Consider the following 10,881-nt stretch of genomic DNA (forward strand, 5'->3'; position numbering starts at 1 on the left):
TAAGAAAGTTTGTTGGAAACGGTGATATAGCAATGCAGATAAAAGCATTTACGGATAACCTAGCAGATCCGTTTTCTATACTACTTAATCAAGAGCAGTTAGACCGGCATCTTGAGAAGATGAGGGTTACCGATTGGCTCTAGTGCAAGTGGGACACTGTTAGACATGTATGCCCTAGGAGCCAACATTTATTGTTTTGGGCATTAATTTCTTATTAAATAAATATAATAAATAATTATTTTATTTATTAAGGCTTAGTTAATATTTGATATTATTCCATACAATCTTCTTAATTCTTCATTCTTAAGTGTTAAGAATATGAGTGACGAAGAATTAATAAATGAAGTATTGTAAAAATGTTCCTAGTCATAGGAATTCTAATTGAGCATAGGAATTCCGATAAGACTAGCACATTGTCCTTCTTATGGTGAGTCTCATGTCATTCTGTATGAGATACAGAGAGTGGACATGTGGATGAATGTTAGAGAACAAGTCATTGAACATTAACTGACTACAACGTACTGCATGGTGTTTACCTACGTGTCATCGGTATGTTGTATGTTACAAGTATGCAATAATCCTTTGACTTGAGACGACATGGTTGTCTCGTACATATGGTGGACTAGTTTTTGCCAGTATGCGTCTTTTGTTCCTTATGGGACTATAAGTGTACTTGGTGGCCTAGTTCAGTATTGTACGAAGACATGTGTGCGTTCAATAGAGGATCCACCGCCTTGAGGTAACAAGGATGATCCAGTCTATTCAATAATCATACAACGAGAATCTCTGGCCAGAGTATGATGAAGTTAGACTTCAGGTTGAGAATATTGAATAGGCATATTGACCGGGTTTATGGGTTTGACCAAGTTTGACCATGACCTTTATCTGGTTCGGAACAAGTGTTGTGTGGAAAGAATGTTGCATGATATTTGTAACGGAAAGGTTCATTATAATATATTAAAATATATTCATTGTCAACTAGGCAGTCATGACATACTGCTAGGTGTCACTCATGACTTACGAGTTATTTAATAATGAGTTATTAAATATTACTCGTTGCTAGTTTGACTATGAACCTAGAAAGTCACACCTTAATGGTTCGTGGTAATGCTGAGAACTTTAAAAGAAATCGATAAAGAGTTATCGATATTGAATTATTACATTAATAATTGATTAATGGATTAATTCAATATTGGATAGTTTTGGGCTTTTAAAGGCTAGCACCTTTGGGCCCAAACCAGGCTATATATATAGCATTGCCCTCTTTCTTAAGTGGGAGAGAAGATATACAGAGATTGTCAGGAAAATAGTTTTCACGTAGAAATCTCTGGGAGTTCTCGCGTGCCCGACCGGTGGACGGACTAAAGATCGGACGATTGGACGGTTTTGATTCTGCCAAAGCACGCTTCAAGGGTAAACCTTTTTAACTCCCTCATTTACATAGAATCATAGAAAATGCGATTTGATGCTTCCGCTGCGTCTGTGTGATTTTTCTAACAGAATCCACTATATCTACCACTCCCTCCCTGATTACAAGATACAATGAATTATCCACGATCTAGTGCTTTGATCTCCAAGCCCACACTAATCTTGCCCTTTCGTAAAGTAGTGCTTTGATCACCAAGCACACATTAGTTACGCCCCATGATCTAGTGCTTTGATCACCAAGCCCACACTTGTTGCACCAGGATTTCACACTCCTTTGTGGCACTAGTTCACTTGTTGGACCGTCTTAATGGCTTGCCCGCGAACTGCTAAAGACAGCTTAATGGACCGTCTCAAATGCCGCTATTACTTACTCTATTTCTACGGCTGTTAGTTCACTTTCTATTGTGCATCACTTTATCAGTATTATGCTTACTCACAAAAATTATTTGTTTTGGAGAACACAAGTGGTGTCTTTTCTCCAAGTTCACAGGCTCATGGGATTTATTGATGGCAGTCACCCATGTCCGAACAACTTCCTCCCTGCATCTGGTGACGTCGTACCACAGGCCAATCCGGCTTATGCAGTATGGTTTCATCATGATCAGTCTTTGATGTCTATGTTAATTTCTTCGCTTTCAAAAGAGGTTATGCATTTTGCCACTAGCTACCGGACATCGCGGAAAGTTTGGGAGTCAATAGAACAATCATTGGCGTCCTCATCTCGTGCTCGGATGCTAGCTTAATCTTATTGGTCAGCTTCAATCCCTCCAACAAGGTGATTCCTCTGTAGCCGATTATATTGGTCGTGCACGAGTGGTTGTGGAGGATCTCGCTTTGGCCGGTTAACCGGTCAGTTTAGACGAGATGAACCAATATGTGTTTCACGGCATACGTCCAAAGTATCATAGCCTAACCTCATCTTTAGCGGTTCGCGGGCAGGCCGTCACCCTTTCGAAATTAGCCGACTTCCTTGGCACCCACGACTTCATCCATGGTGACGGCTCCGGTGGCTCCTCGCCGACCATCTTCACTACTCAGCGCAGCGGCCAGACGCGGCACAACGGCAGTCACAGAGGCGACGACGGCATCCCTCAGTGTAGTGGTGGCAGTCGGCAACAGGGGGGCCACAGTGGTGGTCACGATCGAGGTAGTCAAACACAATGTCAGATTTGTAATCGTTATGGTTATACAATGACCTCATGTTACAATCGTTGTGATCCTCCTCCCCAGGCAAACTTAACATATCAATGTCATGATAATGGTTCTCAAGTATGGGTCACTAACATTGGGGCTACCAATCATGTGACTCCTGATATTACAGCCTTGTCTACATCAGAGGAGTATTTTGGTAATGATACACTACGTGTTGGTGATGGTAAGGGTTTATTTATTAGTCATGTTGGTCATGCTTCTTTTACTACCCCATCTAAGTCTTTTCAGTTGTCTAACATCCTTCATGTTCCTAGTTTGCCTACATCTTTATTGTCTGTTCAGAAGTTTGCATAAGATAATAAAGTGCTTTTTAGTTGCACCCCTCCTTTTTTGTTGTGAAGGACATCAATACCAAGGAGATTCTTCTACGGGGCAATAGTTCTAGGGGTTTATACACACTTCCTATCATTAGTTCGTCTCCATCTACTTTTCTTTCTGCTCGTGCATCTGCGTCTGTGTGGCATGATCGCCTAGGACATCTACACCATAGTGTTTTACATCGTATTCTTTAGTCTTATTCAGTTAGTGGGTCTAGTAGTTCTATTCATTGTACTTCTGATTTGTGTAATGCGTGTCAATAGGGTAAATATGTGTGTTTCCCATTGCCGCGTGTTGAGTCTTCTACTTCAAGTGTTCTTGATTTAATATATACAGATATTTTGGGTCCAACTCCTTTATTGTCTACTGATGGCTATCGTTACTTTGTTACTTTTGTGGATGATTATTCTTGTTATACCTAGTATTTTCCCTGAAATTAAAATCTAATCTCTATGCCATCTTTGATAAGTTTCATACTATGGTTGAGTGTTCCTTCAATAAGAAAATTAAATCCATACAATCTGATTTAGGAGTTGAATACTTAAAATATCACTCTACCTTTGTTCATTTAGGAATTGTTCACAGACAATCTTGTGCATATACTCATGAACAGAATGGTCGTGTTGAACGAAAACATAGACACACTATTGAAACAGGATAGACTCTTTTAGCTCGTGTTTATGTTCTGTAAAAATTCTGGGATTTTGCCTTTGAGACTGCTGTTTATTTAATAAATAGGATGCCATCTACTGTGTTAAATAACTCCAGTCTTCACCAAATGTTGCATAAATCGCCTCCATTATCATATTCTTTTCTTCGTGTCTTTGGGTGTCTATGTTATCCTTATCTTAGACCATATAATCGTTATAAAATGTCATATGAGTCCTCTCCATGTGTCTTTCTGGGCTATCCTGAGTCGTTTAATGGGTATAGGTGCATGGACTTACATACTAATATGATTTATGTGTGCATGCATGTGCGGTTTGATGAACATGTCTTTCCCTTTGCTATTAAAACTATTTTGCAGGCATCTCGAACTTCGCAAAGTAGTCCATAGGCTGAATCTGTGATACGCCCTGTCAAAACCGTCATTGCTACACCACAGTAGCCCCACATGGCCAGGCCGAGGCCACCCAGCAGCGACATCACTGAGCATGGATAGTCCACACACCAGTCGAGTGTAGCTGCTAGAATGGCGTGCTGCTTGGCGCTGCTACTGGGCACGATTCGCACGACATGCAGACTAGCACGCACTGGTCGAGAGGCACGTCTGTAAAGCCCACCACTCGTACTCACACGATGAGGACTCAAAGTTAGTCTCAGGCTCCTCCATCGGCTTTGAATGTTCAGGTTTGCTCTACGGATCCCACTTGTTATACTCAAGTAGTTAAATATCCAAAATGGCATGAGACTATGGCCCAGGAATTTAAATATTTAATGCCCTTCTACAGAATGACTTGGTTTCTTGTACCATTTCAAACAGATATGAATATTATTGGGTGTAAGTGGGTTTTTCACACCAAACGAAAGGCAGATGGCTCCATTGAACGACACAAGGCAAGGTTAGTAGCAAAAGATTTTAATCAAGTGCTTGGACATGATTTCTTTGATACATTCAGCCCAGTGGTAAAACCCAGTACTTTCAAGTTACTTCTTTCCTCAGCTATATCCTCTGGTTGGGTTATTCGACAGCTTGATGTCCATAATGCTTTTCTGAATGGTAATCCGTCTAAAACTGTGTATATGAAGCCACCCCTGGTTATATTGATACTCAATATCCCAATCATGTTTTCCTGCTTAAACGTTCGTTGTATGGCTTGAAACAGGATCCTGGAGCATGATTTAATCGTCTGCACTTGTTTTTACTTTTTATCAAATTTCAAACATATAAAATAGATGTATCTCTGTTTTATTAGTCAAGATTCTGCTTATGTGTATCTCTTAGTTTATGTTGATGATATACTTGTGATGGGGAGTGATCAGGATCTTGTAACTAGTTTATTATCAAACTTATCTGCTGCTTTTAAGATTAGTGATCTTGGTGACCTGGTTTCTTTCTTGGTATTGAGACAATTAAATGTGATGATGGAATATGACTTTCACAATAGAAATATATGACTGATATTTTGAAACTTGTTGGAATAGCATAATGCAAAGCATTATCTACTCCTAATTTTGTTTCGAAATATATTCATTTCAATATAAACTTGTATGAGAATTCTACCAAATATAGAAGTTTGGTAGGGGCACTACAGTATCTGACTGTCACGCATCCAAATCTATCTTTTGCAGTCAACAAATTGTGTCAAAATATGCATGCTCCTACAGTTTCACATTGGGAACAACTTAAACGAGTACTGGGGTATGTTAAGGGAACTATCACTTATGGTCTGCGAATAAGAAAGCCAATGTCTAGAGATTTACATGCTTTTTCTGATTTTGATTGGGCTAGTTGTCCTGAAGACTGAAATTCAACTAGTGGTTATGCTGTGTTTGTTGAGTCCAATCTTGTGTCTTGGGTTTGTAATAAACAAAGAACCATTGCTAGATCTTCTATTGAGGCTAAGTATAAAGCACTAGCAAATGTTTGTGCTGAAGCAATTTGGATTTTGTCTTTACTGCGTGAGATTAATGTTCCCAATATTTCTGTTTCGAAGTTATGGTGTGACAATCTTGGTGCTACATACATTTGTGCAAATCCGATTTTCCATGCTCATACAAAACATGTTGAGATTGATTATCACTTTGTTAGAGACAGAGTTGCTTCTGGAGATATTCAATTCAACTTTATTTCAACCAAAGATCAACGTGCTGATATTTTTACTAAAGCTCTGTCTGGTCCTAGATTTTATTTTCTTAGAGACAAGCTACAGGTTACTAGCTTGCCATATGCTTAAGGAGGAATATTAGGACTCTATGTATTTCAGTCAAACTATGACTACCTATCTTAGTCTCTGTATGATTCTCTCTTGTATATATTCCCATAGTTTGTACATATGTAATTACTGTTCATCTAATACAGTTTATACCGTTCTCATCTATGTAAGTAGATGTATGTGATAAGCACCAAGAATAGTATAAGTTAAGGGTCAAAAGTAGGATAGAATAGGAAGTTTTGCCACCCGTTTATAACAATTTCGTGCATTTTAAACTCAGATGTGATCAAAAACCTCTAACACAACTTTAGAAGAAGTTTTGAAGTTATTTCCACAGATTGAAAAGGGATTTAAAGCCAAAACAGAGCATAAAGCAAAGAAACCACGGAGCAGGGACTGTCCACGCAACCAACACGCGTGTGGGTGGTGTGGATCAATTCCAGTAGCTATCCACGCCCCCCGTCCATGCGTGGTGCTGGCGTGGTCTGGCCATAGGGGCCATTTCGGGATTTTTGGCTTCGTGTTGCCTATTTAAACCCCTATTTCAGAAACTTGAAAAGGGGGAGAGCAAGAAAAATAGGTTTAGGTTTGAAGTTCCTTTTGTTTTTCTCCCCTTTTGGGGGAAAACTTCATTTTCCTTAGAATAGATTGAAGAAACAATGGTAGAAGGGTAGAAGATTGAAGGCAAAAATGTAATAGAACCCATTCTCCAAGGATGGTAGCTCTTCTTTTCACTATCTATTTTGATTTCGATTTTTTTTCTTTGAATCTTCTATTGCTTCTTCTTGTTTCCTTATTTTAATGTTTGCTTAGATTAGATAGGGGATTGGTGGCCCCAAAACTAGCTATGTGGTTGAGATGTTGAAAAAATTGCTTTAAAATTGTTAGCTTTATGTTCATGGATTTGAATACTTGTGTGGATGATGTTTGATATGCTTTGTGCCTAAGTGTGGCCACATTAGGTAGCAAACCTCTGTGAAAGTGAGTGTGTGCGCGATAGCGGCCTCTCACAACTCGAACTCATCTACATCCCCGCCCTTAGTCCGAAAGGAAGAGGTCCGGGAAGAGTGGTAGACAAGGTGTTTGATAAAATTCCCTAACCGAATGAGGATGTAGGAGTCCAAGTGTGACGTCACTTGGTGAAGTGCCATGAGCTCCCTAGTTGATTCCAAATCATTGGCTTGCAAATCCATTAGATAGTAAACCACTTAGGCTAGTCACGAGCCCCAATCTCCACTTTACCTTCTTCCAAACCCACCTTTTAAAACCTCAAAACCCTTGTACAAATACCTTTGAGCCTAGTCATTCACGCAACTCTTCCCCTTCAACTTCCTAAATGCCAACATTAACTCGACTCCAAACCTGCCTTCCGTGAGAGACACGACACTTGGGGAGTCTTGACTCTTCGTTTTACCACTTCCATACCACTTATCCACCTCACCATGAACAAAATAATACTACCTTCAGTATGGGACCGCAGATTGTGAATGGTAAAGCATTGAATTATTCCTGATCACACGGCTGCAATTAAAGCATCAAAGACAATAATAGTAGGTGGAATATGAACCAACGTAGGGGCCTCAACCTCAAGAACACTACCCGCCCTACTACATACATACGTTAACCGTGGTATCATCCATCAGTAAGAACACAATGTTGTACCCCTGAACGTGTATGAACGAAAGAAGATCGATAGGAGTCTTCTTCGTGCAAGTTTGATATAGGTTGGTTATAGGAATAGGTGAATATGAAAGAGTAGTAACAATTCTGTGTCCTGTTTTGGAAACACTACCTTAAAAGCATTTAGACCAGGGCTATCGTATGCTTTCGACAGGCACACACAGAATCAACAGGCCACCAAACCTGTTAATATATAATTATAAGCTCAGAATGTTTGGATGTAGCTCTGTAAAGAGTAGAGAGGATTGTTTTGAAGTGTGTCTTGATTAGCAATTAATTAAGCCATTATATACTATTTAGCTATAACAGCATTAATCCTTACTAGCCACAAAAGAGGAGAGAACCATGCATTAAAGGACACATGTAGGACAAGAATATAGATATCCACAAAATTAGGACAAATGGCCTTTTACCTTGAATGTTTCCCAACAATCCCCCACACATTTAAAGGTACAAGGCTGGAGTGGATCACATCTGAGCTTAACCACAAGAGTTAACCTTTATGCCAGGGTGAAAACTTGAACTGACATGCAACACCCGGGAGTGAGTTGCCTCTTGAACTCGTCGGATAACTAAATTTTGAACTTATATGTGCGGGTTAACTCTAGAACCACAAATTTTGAGAGGTCAGACACTTTGACCTTGAAGTTCCCTGTCTAGTCTATCTCAGCATAGACTTTAACTCTGTCAAGTCTGTCTTGACACAGACCACCTATTCAGGCTACAGAGTATGCACTTACAAATTTAGGTGTAAGTCTTTCCATGACTTCGTTTGACCACAGATGTGGAGTCCATCATGAATTCCTTACCTCACTGGGTTTCAAACCCATCTCTCTTGATGTTTCAAGGATGGACTTTCGATTCAGGCCTTTTGTGAGAGGATCTGCTATATTCCTCTCAGATCTCACAAACTCCATTGTGATCACCCCGTTCAGCATTAACTGCCGTACAGACTCATGTCTGACTCTTATGTGTCTTCTTTTCCCATTATAGACACTATTTTGTGCAACACAAATCGCGGTCTGTGAGTCACAATGTATAGGTACAGCGGGAGTTGGACTTCCCCACAATGGCACGTCTACCAGTAAATTTCGTAATCACTCAGCCTCTTGGCTTGCTAGATCTAATGCTATGAACTCTGCTTCCATAGTTGATCTAGCAATACATGATTTTTTAGTTGATTTCCACGATACAGCGGCACCACACATGGTGAACACATATCCGCTGGTTGAGTTTACATCAACGCTGTCATTCACCCAGTTCGCATCACAGAACCCTTCCATCACAGCTAAGTACCCTGTATAGTTAATTAAGTCCCTAATCTAGTGTGCCTTTGAGGTACCGAAGTACTCTTCTCAGTGCATCCCAATGTGGAGCACTTGGGTTGTGTGTGTAACAACTGAGCTTGTTCACTGCAAATGCAATATCAGGTCTAGTATAGTTCATTAGGAATATTAGACTCCCAATTATTTTTGCATACTTTTCTTGAGACACACTAGCCTCAACATTCTTTGATAACTTGATACTCGGATCATAAGGGGTTTTAGCTGGGGTTACATCAAAACTCTCAAACTTCTTCAGAAGTTTTTCTGTATAGTGACTTTGGGACAAAAGGTAGCACGTTTTGGTTTTTGTAACCTTTATTTCGAGTATCACGTCGGCTTCACCCAGATCCTTCATATCAAATTTTTCAAAGTGTTCTCTTAGCCTCATTTATTGTTTCAATATCTGAACTGAAAATTACCATATCATCTACATAGAGGCATATAATCACAACTTTGGATTTTATCTCTTTAGTATATAAGCAGGCATCTGACCGGTTAGCGGAGTAACCCAGGTCTATCAAAGTTTTATGAAATTTTTCATACCACTGCTTGGGGGCTTGTTTTAAGCCGTAAAGAGATTTCTTGAGTCTACATACCTTTCCTTCCTGGCCAGGCTCTATGCATCCAAGAAGTTGTTCCATGTAGATTTCTTCTTCTAAATCACCATTTAGAAAAGCTGTTTTCACGTCCATTTGATGGACTATCAACATGTTTAAAGAGGCTAGAGCAAAGATAACGCGTATGGTTGCAATTTTTGTTACTAGTGAATAGGTATAAAAATAATCTTCACCAAACTTCTGAGTGTAGCCATTTGCTACCAGCCTTGCTTTGAACCTTTCAATGGACCCATCTGGCCTCAACTTTCTTGTGAAGATCCATTTACAGCCAATTGGTTTACACCCTTTGGGTAGATTGACCAATTCCCAAGTGAGGTTCGACTGTATAGAGTCTAACTCACTCTTGACTACTTCTTTCCATAAGGTGGAGTCGACCAAGCGCATGGCTTCTTCAAAGGTCTTTGGTTCTTCTTCTAACACTAGTTGACAAATGAGCTGATCATATAGCTCATTTAGGTCTTTCAACTCTGTTACAAATGTTATGAAGTCAGAGACAAAGCTTTTCTCAATTCTTTACCTTTTGCTTCTTTCAGCTCATCAGTATAATCTGTACTTCTAGGGAACACAATATTTTCATTGCTTTGAATTCTGTCAACAGATAAATCAAGAGAATTCTTTAAAGGAAATAAGTGTTCGAAGAATATAGCATCTCTGGACTCACACATAGAGCGATTTTCCAAACACATAAACCTGTAAGCAACACTGTTCTCAGCATACCCAACAAAGATGGCATATATTGTTTTAGGTCCCAGATTGGGCCTTTTGAATGATGGAAGTCCAACCTTTGCTAAACAACCCCACACTTTAAAGTATTTGAGGTTTGGAGCATACCCTCTCCATAACCATAGGGGTTTTTTCAAATCCCCTATGAGGTATTCTGTTCAAAATGTGGTTGGCTGTCAAAACAGCTTCTCCCCACAAGGAGTCTGGAGCACCTGAGTTGATAAGCATGGCATTAATCATTTCTTTGAGAGTTCTATTCTTCTTTCAGCTATGCCATTTTGTTGGGGAGTATAAGGGGCAGTGACTTCATGAATTATGCCAGAGGATTCACACAACTTTTTCAGGGTATTTGCTTCATATTCTCCTCCCCTGTCGGATCGAAGCCTTTTAATCTTTTTATCCAATTGGTTTTCTACTTTTGTTTTGAAAACCATAAATTTTTGTTCTGCTTCATCCTTTGATCTTAACAGATAAATCTTTGTAAAACGAGAGGAATCATCAATAAATGTAATATAATAACGCTTTCCACCTTTGCTTTCGGTATTTTTGAAATCAGCTAAGTCAGAATGAATCAATTCTAACACACTTGTTGTATGATGATTTACAGAGGAGAAAGATTTTCTAGCAAATTTTACTTCGGCAGATGTTTCACATTGAGTAAAAGAATCGCTAGACAAGTTTGGTAACAAGTTCATGCTTTTT

The sequence above is a fragment of the Ipomoea triloba genome, chromosome 12 (assembly GCF_003576645.1).
Source record: "Ipomoea triloba cultivar NCNSP0323 chromosome 12, ASM357664v1".
NCBI lineage: Eukaryota > Viridiplantae > Streptophyta > Magnoliopsida > Solanales > Convolvulaceae > Ipomoea > Ipomoea triloba.